This window comes from Periplaneta americana, chromosome 2, assembly GCF_040183065.1.
Source record: "Periplaneta americana isolate PAMFEO1 chromosome 2, P.americana_PAMFEO1_priV1, whole genome shotgun sequence".
Lineage (NCBI taxonomy): Eukaryota > Metazoa > Arthropoda > Insecta > Blattodea > Blattidae > Periplaneta > Periplaneta americana.
This window is the reverse complement of record NC_091118.1, coordinates 31,304,280-31,318,900: the sequence shown is the minus strand read 5'-3', so window position 1 is coordinate 31,318,900 and position 14,621 is coordinate 31,304,280. Positions and strand designations below refer to the sequence as shown.

At 34.6% G+C, this 14,621-nt stretch overlaps 1 long non-coding RNA gene across 1 annotated transcript; it reads right to left on the bottom strand.

The window, feature by feature from the left end:
• Positions 1-4,318: 4,318 nt before the first annotated feature.
• Positions 4,319-14,247, bottom strand: LOC138695257 (uncharacterized). The gene is made up of 3 exons (XR_011331101.1): positions 14,037-14,247; positions 10,576-10,795; positions 4,319-5,583 (listed from the first exon to the last, which is right to left on the bottom strand). It is a non-coding gene; the product is annotated as an uncharacterized lncRNA (long non-coding RNA).
• Between the last annotated feature and the right edge of the window lie 374 nt (positions 14,248-14,621).

Here is a 14,621-nt window from a genome sequence, read left to right as displayed (position 1 = left end):
ACATGCACTGCGCTTTTCTCTTGTTATTATAACAGAAATACGTTTTCATTATCTTCTGAAATCATAAATTAATTTAAATATTTTATAGTATGATTACAAATATACTGATTAATACATTAATTAAATGAACAATTGTTATGAAGGAGTGTCATTTTCTTTAGATACAATGGAGATGGAATTAGAAGATGAATATGTAGAAGTAGGATTTCGCACTTTATTTAGTACAACTGATTCATGCTCATCGATTTACGTGGGAACAGTTGGCAACACCGACTAAACAAAAGAACGAACATGCGATAAAATGATAGTGATAAATCGAGCTGTCGACCTGGTTGGCGAGTTAGTATTGCGCTGGCCTTCTATGCCCAAGGTTGCGGGTTCGATCCCGGGCCAGGTCGATGGCATTTAAGTGTGCTTAAATGCGACAGGCTCATGTCAGTAGATTTACTGGCATGTAAAAAACTCCTGCGGGACAAAATTCCGGCACATTCGGCGACGCTGATATAACCTCTGTAGTTGCGAGCGTCGTTAAATAAAACATAACATAAATCGAGCTGCAGAAATTATCGCGATGTATGTCTGTAATTGGTTGAAATTCAAAATTTCATTATACTTCCATGGCTGAAAATGGAATGACGTCATACAAACGGAATAATCATTGCGGTTCATATCACGAATTGCTAACAGCCAACAGTAATCATTCTAATTGGACGACAAATGTGGGCATCACAGGAATAAAATTGAAGTGCGTGTTTCGGTTTGGTGAATTTAAATCTGTTCACGAGTTCGACCCCATGAACAGTTGATTTGGAAATCTGTAACTGATGACTAGACTTCGTTAAATTGCCACACGCAGCATGCAATCACGTTGCCGATGTACGGTAGTATAGAGGAGGTGAACGACCGCCCGGTCTCGTAGTATAAGCAGTTCATGTTTAGAGTTGTGACCGGTCCAAATAGATGGAGCAGCTACAGCTAATGTATACCTATGTAAGCACTTGTTTTTGCATTACTGTGGTTGGAATAGTCAAAGCTTGACATTTGTTCAGTGCAGACAATTCAATCAGACATACTACAATGAGAGTGTTGCCGTTCCAAATAATTGCCCGTGGAATAATACCCTTATCCCCGCAGCCAGTCTTGACCCGTTGGGGAACGTGGTTCGATGCCGTTAATTATTATGCAGAACATTACGGCAAAACAATGGAGGTAATTGGATAGCACAGACAGTTCCGCTGTTGCAGCTGTAAAATCATTGCCTTCTGAACAGCTATTGGAAGATATTCTGTTCATTGATTCTGATTTTAAAATCGTGTCCAAAAGCATCACCCTGTTAGAATCGTCTAAACTACAACTCTCAGAAGCCCTTAATATAGTGTATAAAGTATCACAAACCGTTATCCAAAATAACAATTCACTAATTTCAGAAAAAGTGAAATGTATGTTGAGAAACATTATTGCTAAAAGTTCTGCCTATTCACAACTTCGTATTAGAAATTAAATACTATCAGGTCACGACAAGATGTCTAAAGTTGGTGTACTAAAAAGTAGTGACTTTCCGTTCTTCAAATATGCACCTATTTCATCGTGTGATGTTGAACGTACATTTTCCCAATTTATTGTGGCTCAGGTTAAATGAGAGGAGAAAGTTACATTCCCTTTCTCTCTTATACCGAATTTTGCACACCTCTACTCCCTCTTACTTATCTGTCCGATTCCACAGTCTTTCTCGGTATCATAACTTAAATACTCGGTCACAATATGACAACACGCTAGAAATACCACTGCACACATCATCTCTTTATTCTTCATCTTTCACTGTTGCTACTTCTCGTCACTGGAATTCTCTGCCGCCTGAAGTCAAGGGCTGCCGAACTTTAATTTCCTTTAAATGTAAATTAGAAAAGTATCTTATGATGAGTTGCCAGACCTAACGCGTTGCAAATGTGTTCCACTGTATTTATTATTATTTTTTTTATTATCTAAATGGTGTTTATTTATCACTTAACGCCAATATGTATCCCACTGTGTTGTTGTTTTTTATTATTAATCTGTTTTTTGTGTACATTTGATTCAATTGTCGGTTTCTCATTTAATTGTGTAAGTCCTATTTAATTGTAATCTACTGTAATATTAATATGTATACTAATGTGTTTATTTTTATTTTTACTGTGTACATTTTTCTTTTTTTATTGAATTATCGGCTTCTGTTTTTATGTGATTCGCATCTGATTCTAACAAATTAATATGTATTTCAGTATGTTTATTTTTATTTTATGAGGTAAATTTTATGTAACTACCTCTTTTGATCTCATTATGTAATCAGTATGTAATTACTTAATTCTGATCAAGTTTTATGATCAACTGTGTAAGCAAGTTTTAACCCTGGTTGAGTGTAAGAGAAGGCCTTAAGGCCTTAACTCTGCCAGGTTAAATAAAGCCATTATTATTATTATTATTATTATTATTATTATTATTATTATTATTATTATTATTATTATTATTATATAAAAACTCTATGAGTGAACACCAGAGGAGATTCACTTTGCAGTCGCTCAAAATGTATGTAACTCTTCAAGGATGATGTGAGTATATTACATTAAATTTTAAGAGTTAATATATCTCACTACAAAATAATTGTGTATTTACATGTTTAGACATTTGCTACTTCAATGATCATTCATTATATTTCTTGAATGCAGGATACAGGTTTTATTGTAACCGCAGTATACTGCTCAGTGTTTACATCAGAGGCATACTCCATCCTTTTGCACGCTCCCTTGTCATACAGTCTATACCGCGTGCGCAGTAAACCTAACGATTCTCGTGGCAATTCAACGAAGCCTACAGATGACTAATGGACTTCCTCGGGCTCCGGTTGAATGCAGTTCGTATACAATCGACTGTTTCTTCGATTATTTTTTTCTTGGAATGTTTGCCTGTTTATGGAATCCAGGATCCTATCTCTTAGCATTTGTATCTTCCGACGCAGGTAGATCCACGTTGAATTCTAGACGAAATAGGCGTCAAACTCTGGTAACAGATTTAAATCCAGCAAGCCAAAGCACGCACTTCACTTTTTACTGTAGTATCATATTTTACGTTCAATTAGAATGATTAACGTTGCGTGTTAGCAATTCGCGATGTAAATCGCAATGATAAATCGTATCGTATCGGTTTTTTTTTTAAAGCATGAAGTTTTGTACCAAATTTTATAATGGATTAATTAGACGAGTTATGTATTTAACAACCATTTTCGTGATCTCATAAAACTGTAATAAAATAGTTTGATGTAGAAACAAATTCCATGCGATAGTGAATAACATCAAGTGTGCGATATCGTACCTCACTTTCGACCTGGTTGGCGAGTTGGTATAGCGCTGGCCTTCTATGCCCAAGGTTGCAGGTTCGATTCCGGGCCAGGTCGATGGCATTTAAGTGTGCTTAAATGCGACAGGCTCATGTCAGTAGATTTACTGGTATGTAAAAGAACTCCTGCGGGACAAAATTCCGGCACATCCGGCGACGCTGATATAACCTCTGCAGTTGCGAGCGTCGTTAAATAAAACATAATTTAATCGTACCTAACTCATTTTTTTTTTAATTCTAGCTAAGACGAGTTTTCCATCTAATAGTCTCAAGTTTGTGCAATTTTATGTCAGAACACTTTGTTTTTTAGTCTTACAGTATTTTGGTTAAATTTCATAATAATGTTATAAAAAGAGGGCCGAATAATAATAATAATAATAATAATAATAATAATAATAATAATAATAATAATAACAACAATAATAATGCTAACAGTAATGTGATTTATACTGTGGATCTACAGGTGTCCCCGGATTTCAGGTGAACTATCTTGTAACCTTATTTTAAGTCACAGTTGAAGCCATATTTCATACCAGCAGCCATTAACAACTCTGCGAAATGAATTAATGTTCTTTTTTCATATTATACTTACGGCAATATGTTTTGAAATTTTTTTTTATTTAAAAAAAGTTAATAATGTTGTATTTGTATTACTACTCCAACTTCAAAACATCAAATTCGGAATAAACAAATTTAGTAGGATAATCAGTAGATTTTAGACAAATTTTTATTGTTCGCTTTTGTAGTAATTTCGTTGATTTTCTTATAGATTTAGTTTTCCCCAACAGATAATATCATAACTAAATTTAATTGCATCAAGGATAAATAAATTAATCTCAAAATTATTAATAGGGAGGTAAAAAGGCAGTATAGAAAATCTATATGTATTTTTATTTTCGTAATTTATTACATGATACCGGTAATGCAATATGTTTTTTCCATCTAAGGCGTTGATCAGTTAGTCTTCTTAGATAATTGACTATAGTAGAATTGGTTTAACATGGACTGTAACAGTTTATAGAACATGAACAATTAGGTTTGTGCATTTTAATACTGTGATTACACTCTACTCCAGATTTATGGCTTTGTACAATATTAAAGAAAAGGACACAAACTTACTTTAAGAAATATTTAAAGAGACTACGTTTGAATCAAGCCCTCATTTTATTAGTTGCATATCGATGGTGTTTAGGTATAAGGGCTTAACCTTCATTTCTTTCAATTTGATTTTTTTGTTGTAATTATTGTAATTAGTTAAAATTGATTTACAAAATGTGAAGATATGTTTCTAACATTTATGTTTACATTCCTTCATGTAAGGTAACAAATAATAATATCTTACAATTTTATTTTTGTTGTTCCAGACAAAATTATTTTGTTGTGGCATAATGCCTTTTTCCTAGACATCATCGATAAACCACTAAGAATATGTACAATATCAGCTGCATAAGAATAAATATTGCCGTTCTTTAGTAATAAATCAAGCTTTAGTAAGTTGTTGATGTAATTATATTAAAAATTAATTTTTTCTCAACATTGCTCCTTGAGGCACGCCTATATTTTCTTTTCAGGTTCAGAATATTACATTTTTATTACGGTAAACATTTCAATGATATATACTTTATACTAGGCACATATTGTACATATTACAATAACATCCGACCGAAAACGGTCAAAATTACTATATTTAATGTGATAAATGGTAATGCAATTCAGTTGTTTCCGAAAGTGTAACACTGACGACAAGGTAACATTTTCCGTGTCCTGACAGAGAGTTCTTCGTAAAATAATACAATCGATTTTGCAGCTTTAGAACGTTAATGCAATTCCTTTAATAAGAAAGGAAAATGTACTAAATTATACTTCTATGCAACAGAGATCCTGCCTGCTATGTGATATTACAATTGTATTTATTTTTATTCATGTTTATTAGTAGTGACAATATTCTGATTATTTGCAAAAACGCTTAATATCTTACTCGCTTTCATACAAATACAATACACACAAATTGTTAATAATATGAATGCCAAGGAAATAACAAGTATGACATCTAGTAGTACATATTGGTACCAAGTCAGATCGAGTGCGGAGGATCGCAGATGTGGCGCTCCACGATGTCTGATGACGTACTCTGTCCAATAGATGGCAGTGTCCAGCGCCGCTTGAGGTCGGTCTCTGAATAGTTGTGATAAATGTTTGGCATTCTTCTGGTAGCTAAATGATTAAGAAATACACTGTTTAATACGTTCATTCCATGGCGTTTTACAGGAAAGTAAAAATGTATGAACATTTAATAGTTATTTGATTACAGTTTCACCATGACAAATTAAACCCAGTCTCTTTATTAGAATGGGAACTTCGTATTTTCTTTTTTTATCTTATTATCTATCTAATCGGTCTGTTTCATCTATCTAATATGTCTGTCTGAACTATCTAATTTGTCTATCTGATCTATCTAATCTGTCTGTCTCTCTGATCTATCTAGTTTGTCCGTCCGTTCGTTTGTTTATTCATTCATTCTCGGCTTTGTCTTCCACACCACCCAAAATTCAAATACAACGAAGATATAGACAAATGACTAAATAGTACATTATGCAACGAGCCTATAATGATAGTAATTAAGAAGCGAGTATGGATATTTATGAAACGAGCGCAATCGAGTTTCATAATTTTCATACGAGCTTCTTAATTACCATTATAGGCGAGTTTCATACGACTTTTTATGCTCGACCATATTTATAACTTGAAATTATTCAGATGTATACATTTTATTTGTATCTCACAAGATCGGAAGTGACCTTGTTCTAGGTCGTGAATTGTGAGATGTGCGGAGACGCGAAAATATTGATTTTTTTCCGAGGAACAGTAATGTCATTGACCTTGATGTAATCTCGTTAAACTTGATATAACCTTGATTATTGAATTCGACATTGAAAAACGAGATGACAAATTGAATTTATTTGAATATTATATACAATTAACGCTAATTATTATAGTAACAGAACATAACCTTCTGCGAGAATATTGGATTTCCAGCCTCTGTGACTTTTCGCCAATTATCTTTCGATTGCATATCCGAGAATAATCGATACTTGCGGTTTTATAACGGTACAAAGCTGACTTGTCATTGGCTGAACACCTGTAAGCTGAGTTGTCATTGGCTGAACACCTGTACTTTAATGAGTAGGTGTACTTTAATGACATGCATTAAAGGACTGCTACCAGGTGTATAATTACTACATTTCGGCATGGTCGAGCATAAAATAAATTAACAGTTCATCTACAATAATAATAATAATAATAATAATAATAATAATAATAATAATAATAATAATAATAATAATAATTGTCTTGCTTATTTACTGCTACTTCTTTACCACGTCTGATCTTTATGTTGGGAGGTATTTTGTATATAGTTCGTTTTTGCAAGAGTATGTTTTCCTCCTGGACCCCTCGCAATTATGTTTGTAGCTAGGATTCGTATGATCTAATATTAAAATGTGTTTTGTTTGACAACATTAAATTCATAGCTTTGACTAAACAGTTTTCGATTCACGAGACCTAACCTCAAAATGTATTTTGTTTGTTCACGTGAAATAATTAGTTCGAATTGTGAAAACATAATACCACTTTGAAATGTATACCCTACTTAAAAATGTGAAGTATTTTAAGATAAAACACACAATCCTCTTAAAATACATACTTCTAAGTCGCTACCTTCCATGCTATTTCCTCTCGTGGACATTTTAATGACAATCTATCCATTAGCCACGGCATGTTTTATACCAGGCAGATCTATAAGTTGTCGTTTAGTCAACTGTCCGAAGAAAGGTTTGAACCTCACAAGTAACACCAATAAGGCATCGCTCATGAGGCAACTAGGCCAGGAGACAATGGAGTAGGATGGCCAGTTCCTTTCCCCCTCCAATGCATACATCGTCAATTAGCTACATATTGCACTAATCAGACTTGAGATGTATACAAACAATAAAATTGTTCTTCCTCTGGCACATATCGCCAAGTGAGATGTACTGCCTAGTAATAATAGATATACATATCAGCCAGAACCTCAATCAGATGTTTTACCTTGTTTATTTATACTTATCAGTAGGCTTCGTAATTCAGCTACCTATAAGCTGGAATGAAGTTGCTTGATTCGAAGTATATGTGACGTCACAGAGTAGGTACAGGTATGTTAGTATACAAAATAGTTACGCACGCTCTGCCTTTCACTATAGCCTAATAAAGTCGAAACCGGGACGCAGTCATAATGAATAGTCTTATCGATTACTGCTTTTACTAGTCGTATTTTTTTAAATAACTACATCTTTGTGGCTGATTGAAGGGTCATTGCAGAGCTAAAATGCCTTAGGTAAGACGGTCAGGCGTGTAATATTGCAGGGCATAGTTGAGGATATTTGAACTAATGTTTTCACTGTCAATATAAACAACATTGTGTAAAATAAACCTAAAAGTGACAAAAAAACAGTGCACTGAAAGACACTGAAATTATATCAAAAGGCACGAAATTGTGTTGAACATAGTCCAAAAGAATCAGTACCATCAAAATCTGAAAATTATTAGGATATTAACTCGACTTTAACGTGGATTTGTGTAGCCTACCATGATGTTCAGTGCCAACATCACAATTAATAGATTAAATAATCTACATTTCAGGGGATTTCTAGAAAAATACATAGTAAATTAATGGGTTTTCAGTGATGAGCGACATATGCAATATCCTAATGAAACATGAAAAAATATCAGACAATAGGAATATCTTGTACTAAATCATACACCAATAACGTCATGTGCTATTGAACGAATGTCTTGCAATATAAAGTTATTTCAAGTGACATCCGCATATGTTCAAGTTCCGTAACTTACGAATGCACGTTATTATTCGCTGCAAAGATCACAAGGAAAACGAATATCACGGCTCAAGCATGTGTTTACTGGTATAGCTTCAGAATGCCGGGAGTTGACTCTACTCCACGAACACGTAGCGAAGACCTATTCGTTTATATCCTTATCTATTGCATCACCTGTGTTCGACGTACTGTCCGTTACTCAGGAGAAGACGAGCGGAAAGAATGTGACCTTCTTGACTATCGCTGTTGATTATTATAAACATCGCTCAGATAAGCATCCCAGCAGCCAGGTTATTACTCGTGCAGGAAACATGAGTAACAATGCGTATGGAAATTAAAGCTAAGTTGAACAGAAGGAGACCTAATGTTTCCGCTTACTGCAGTGCAAATATTGCACGTGTTGTCTTACGTTATCTGTTCACATCCCTTCCTCCTCAGTCCGCTCTCGTCTTCTCCTGAGTCACCGACAGTACTATATACCCAATGTGTCTTTAACTTCGGTCTTTAGATAGCTGGAATAGGGAGCCTACTTATCAGAATATAGTCTTGAATTGAAATGATAACGCAACACAACTGAATTATATATTGATATTAATATTAATATTAAGACCTGTATTAGTATTTAATTATTAATTAAGTTCAAATTTGACAAGCTTAGTTATACTTCATTTCATCAGTTTCCTTTATTGCAAACCAAAATTAATCCTGGCAACATAACAATATTAGAGAATAACTGTCGATTGTCGTATTTGTCAGTACTGGAAATTCGAAATAAGGTTTGAAAAAAAAAATTCAACCTAACATCAAGAAAATCACTATAATCCACTAGCATATTTACTGTCTTCCTCCGACGAGTTTAGTGCTGGGTACCTGAGGCAGTGGCGGCTGATTGACTGAGGCAAGTGAGGCCGGGCCTCAGTCACTTGGTTTAACTGAAATAAAATTTTGTGTTTTTATATAATGTATTAGTTATTTGAATGAAGCATATATCGCTGTAGAAGCATTTGAAAACTTTGTGATATATATATATATATATATATATATATATACCTGTTTTACAGTAAACTTTGTACCTGAGGCCAGGATCGCTCGTGCCAGGTCTGGTTTCTGCATTTCCTGTATTTTCGCGGGGTTTGAGCTTGCACTTAAAACGTTGTAGCTGACAATGAGGCACAATTCGTCTGGCCTCGTGGCCTGGTCAGGTTTCACTTCTTACATCCATGGGCCGGCCTCAAGGGTAGAGTGGGGTGGGAATAGCAATGGTGACTTGTCTTCCTAAATAGGCCATAAATAACAAAAATTCCAGCTCTTTGGCAGGCAGAGACCCACAATGTTCTCTCCCTTTATATCTTAGTTTACTTAAGCGAGGGTGTTGTATTATTGTACTTCGTAGTACAGTAGTGAATCTGGGCCAATGTTGTTATGTATTTCGGGAAAATATAAACCGAAACAAATGCGAGAAATAATGCTGGTGTAGTTAATTCATTGTTAGAGCGTCCTTTTTCGAGAAGAAATAATATTGAAAGAAAGGAAGTTTTAAATAAAGAGAGAGTCTACCGAGATACCTACGACATCGCTGACAATTTTTCTGACAGATAATCTTAAAACCCGAGTTTCTATTGCATCCTGGTATGGGCAACATAAATGGTTAAGTGGTAATGTGGTGCAAAATAAACTTCTCTGTTGGCCTTGCTCTCAAGGGAAAAAAATAAAAAGAAAAGAAAGAAAGGGAATTTTCAACACATAATATGGGTTGCTTCATCACACTGAAACTCACAGCATAACAGCTTATTTGGTGAGTGAAATTATTATCTTTCATTAATAATAATAATAATACAGTAATAATATTAATAATATAATAATAATTAATATCATAAATAAACATTTCCTATCGGAGACACATAAACTAGTTGCATCTGGCCTCACCGAGGATTTCGATCACCAGCCGCTACTGACCTGAGGTATTCTTGCCATCGGTGCGGGGGGGTTGCAGGTAGATTCTTTTGTTGCTACAGCTAAGCCGAGCCGAGCGGAGTGGGAAGTATTAATCGTCCAAAAATATGCAGTCTTCAGTTTGTAGTAGTGTGTAACTGTGTGCACGTGTTAGGTACTCTATATACGAGTGAAATGTTTTCAGTATGATTGTACTTCCTTCCAGACTGCCGCTGTCACTGTTCCCTTCCACTCCAGTACTGCGTTAGGCTAGTCGGAACCACATTCCTCTCAGCGCTAAACTCCTCAGAGGATGACAGTAGTAATAGGTGAAAAATGGTTAAGTAAATATTAAGTAAGCTGATCCGGACTTTACCTCTGGTTGTGTCTACAATTAGCTCACCTGGAATCATTAAGCAATTTATTTAGTGAGTCCAGTATACTGTCTTTAGATATGGACTCGTAATCCAGCTGTATGGCAACGCCTTTTGAGACGTAGGTTCGTATGTTGAGCTCCTGATCAAAGGCTATGGGTATGCCTAACATAGGAACGCCTGCGTATATGGCCTCCTGTGTGCCTAGAAGACCGCCGTGAGTTATAAACACGCGTACATTGTGATGCTCTGAAATGCATTAAAATACATGTTTTAATTTTATAATCCTGTGTCATAACGATATGAATAGTGTAACATAGGATGGAAATACGTATGCCATTGCACCGCGTGTAGTCAGTGCTTTCTATATTGTATCTATTTCTAATCCACAAACGATTAGGGAAAACACGGGAATTTTACTGGAAGCAAGTAAAGAGATAGGTTTGGAAGTAAATACCGAAAAGACAAAGTATAATTATGATTATGTCTCGTGACGAGAATATTGTACGAAATGGAAATATAAAAACTGGAAATTTATCTTTGGAAGACGTGGAGAAGTTCAGATATCTTGGAGCAACAGTAACAAATATACAAATGATACTCGGAAGGAAATTAAACACAGAATAAATATGGGAAATGCCTGTTATTATTCGGTTGAGAAGCTTTTATCATCCAGTCTGCTGTCAAAAAATTTGAAAGTTAGAATGTATAAAACAGTTATATTACCGGTTGTTCTTTATGGTTGTGAAACTTGGACTCTCACTTTGAGAGAGGAACATAGGTTAAGGGTGTTTGAGAATAAGGTGCTTAGGAAAATATTTGGGGGTAAGAGGGGTGAAGTTACAGGAGAATGGAGAAAGTTACAAAACACAGAACTGCACGCATTGCATTCTTCACCTGACATAATTAGGAACATTAAATCCAGACGTTTGAGATAGGCAGGGCATGCAGCACGTATGGGCGAATCCAGAAATGCATATAGAGTGTTAGTTGGGAGGCCGGAGGGAATAAGACCTTTAGGGAGGCCGAGACGTAGATGGGAAGATAATATTAAAATGGATTTGAGGGAGGTGGGATATTATGATAGAGAATGGATTAATCTAGCTCAGGATAGGGACCGATGGCGGGCTTATGTGAGGGCGGAAATGAACCTCCGGGTTCCTTAAAAGCCAGTAAGTAAGTAGTAAGTAATCTTTCTTACATCAAGATCTAGAAATGTACATGGATAAATATGTGGAGTAAATTCCACCATAGAAGAATATCAAATACCCACAAAAGTTTCAACCACACAAACACCATTACTATAGTGAGGATCACGTAAGAGCAGTTCCTGAAAGGCTAATTTGGCGTCTCTTCAGTGTTGCCAACTAATACTACATATCACCAAAAGAGGATAAAATCAAAATGCAATGCATAATAATAATAATAATAATAATAATAATAATAATAATAATAATAATAATATAGTATTAACAATAACGATGTCTTGCTTATTTATCATTTCTAAATGGTTCAATAATTTCTGAAAGAATTTATTTTCCTCTTGCACCTCTCGCACATTATGTTAGTAGTTAGTAGATTAGTGTATGATCTAATATTAAAATCTATTTTGTCTGACAACATAAAGTTCATTGCTTTGATTAAACAGTTTACGATTCACGAGACCTAACCTAAAAATGTATTTTGTTTGATCACGTGAAGTGATTAGTACGAATTCAGAAAACGAATGCCACGTTGAAATATATGCTTTAGAATATTTACTCCATTATAGTAATAAAAGTCTAAACACGAAAGAAATTAATTAAAATATGAAACTGTATTTCTGTCGATTACGCAAGGGCCTGTATCACACGAAATATGTTATATTTATTTACATTTAGACTACCTGACTCTAATCTTGAAATTGTAACCACAACACAAAACAACACATACAATAACTATTATGTAGGCTTATTAATATTCATACTGATATTTATTAATTATTAGCATATTTCTATTTCACTAGCTTCCAGTAATCGGCTCAGAATCTAGAACAAGTTTTATTTCTCACATAACAATTCCTACTCTATTTCAATGAAGATCAACCAAAGCAGGTACACGAAGAGAAACGCGCTATTTACTTTCCCTGCTGTGATGACCTCAGTCATAAATATAATATTCAAGATTGGAATGTCATTGGACTTATGTTTGGTGTACGAGGAACAATTCCCAAATTTACATTTGAGATCCTCAGAAAATTCAAGATTCCTGATAAGACTCTTCAGACAATTGCATCAACCATTTTAAAATCTTCATTGAACATCATCAATCACTATCTCTATTCATCTTTATAATATTCAATGTATATTATTTATTTTCAATAAATTTTTATCGTTTTGATAGCTACCAGATCTTGTCGCAGAATATTCTTTTTTAAACATTTCATTATGTATTTTTTTAACATTAATTTACATTTTCTTTTTTGTTCATTTGAATTGGTTAGGATGCCGATATTTTAAATCCAAGATTTGGACGGCTATCATTTCGATGATATTCTCTCTCTATTAATTTAATTCGTTTAAAAGCAGTGATTGTGATTGCGAACATTAGAAAAAGATCGTCAAATCTCGACTTACCAAAATCAAAGTCTCAGAAGTATTGTCTATGAATAGGACTTTTAACAAGGTTAAACTTTACTAGGAAAGTCGACTTCGAGAAGTCTTCATCCAAAGTCTCGTTTATTAATACGGCCCTTATATAAACGATCGGTTAAAACAGAAACTTAACATAAACCCAAACTTCACAACTATAATAACAGGACACGGAAATATAAAATCTTATCTACATAAATATAAAATTATAGATAGCCCATTATGTCATGCAACAATGACGTACAAACGATAGAGCTAGAATAACTCTTCTCGGGTTCTCAGCCAGGTGAGGTGGAGATTTGCTTCCAAGCTTTCGACGGCTAGCTCTGCCATCTTCTTCACTTCAATTCCCTGAAGAAGATGGCAGAGCTAGCCGTCGAAAGCTTGGAAGCTAATCTCCAACTCACCTGGCTGAGAACCCGAGAAGAGTTATTCTACATCAAACGCCGGGAAAGCCTCAAGTCATATAAACGATAGATAATTTGTTATACAATATTGTAAATTACTTCATAGCGAAAGAGACATTCTGAAAGCGGCAGTTCTAAAGACTGAAAACTGCCAGTGAATAAAGACAAACTAGTGCACAAATACCATGAGAACTTGATAAAATTTACTAACAATATACAATTTGACAAATGACAATGAAAGAAAAGTAGAAAATTCATCCATCTATACTGCCTATAAAGTAACTCTTAGAACAATATAAAGTAATTATATGAACATAGTTTAAGGTAAACCAATGCATGTAGTATTACTCCACAGTAATGGAGCATGCAGACTGTAAAAAAAAAAAAATACGGCCCTTAAAGCTATTTCAACGCTGTGTGATATAAAATTATAGCAATAGTTATGCCACTTACTTAGAATCTCCAACTGAGAGAACCAGCTTGCACATTTGACATTTTCTGGTAATCCAGAAATATTTTCTATTTTCCAAAGAACTCTTTGCGGTAATCTTGAGAAAACATCGATGAAGGCTTGCAGCGTGATCTTTGGTAAAGTTTCACTTTGCATCATTGATCCTAAGCTAAAGTAGATTACTCCTTCTGTGGAGGCGTTCAGGTAGTCCTCTATATCCTGCAACAGAATGTGGGTTGGAAACTTTTGACTCAAAATTGGAATCTAATTAATTGCAGCAGTTGTTCTTTCATATAGTAATTGAACTAGGAGTTATGCCTACCTACGTCTTAGGGTAGATACATGTTGGAGCAACGATAAACTATAAAAGGAATGACCTAGTGACGCTTTGGTATTATCAAAGAATCAAGTGTTCATATCGGAGCAACGAGGACGGGGGAAGAGAACATTTTGATTTATTAGTAGAAGATATTCTATGCATCCACTTAATGAAAGAAGATATATAGGAAATATCAGCTGCTAAGTTCAAGGTTAATATAATTTAAATACGTACAAAATTGAACCCGTTTCTCATCCCAAAGATAGTA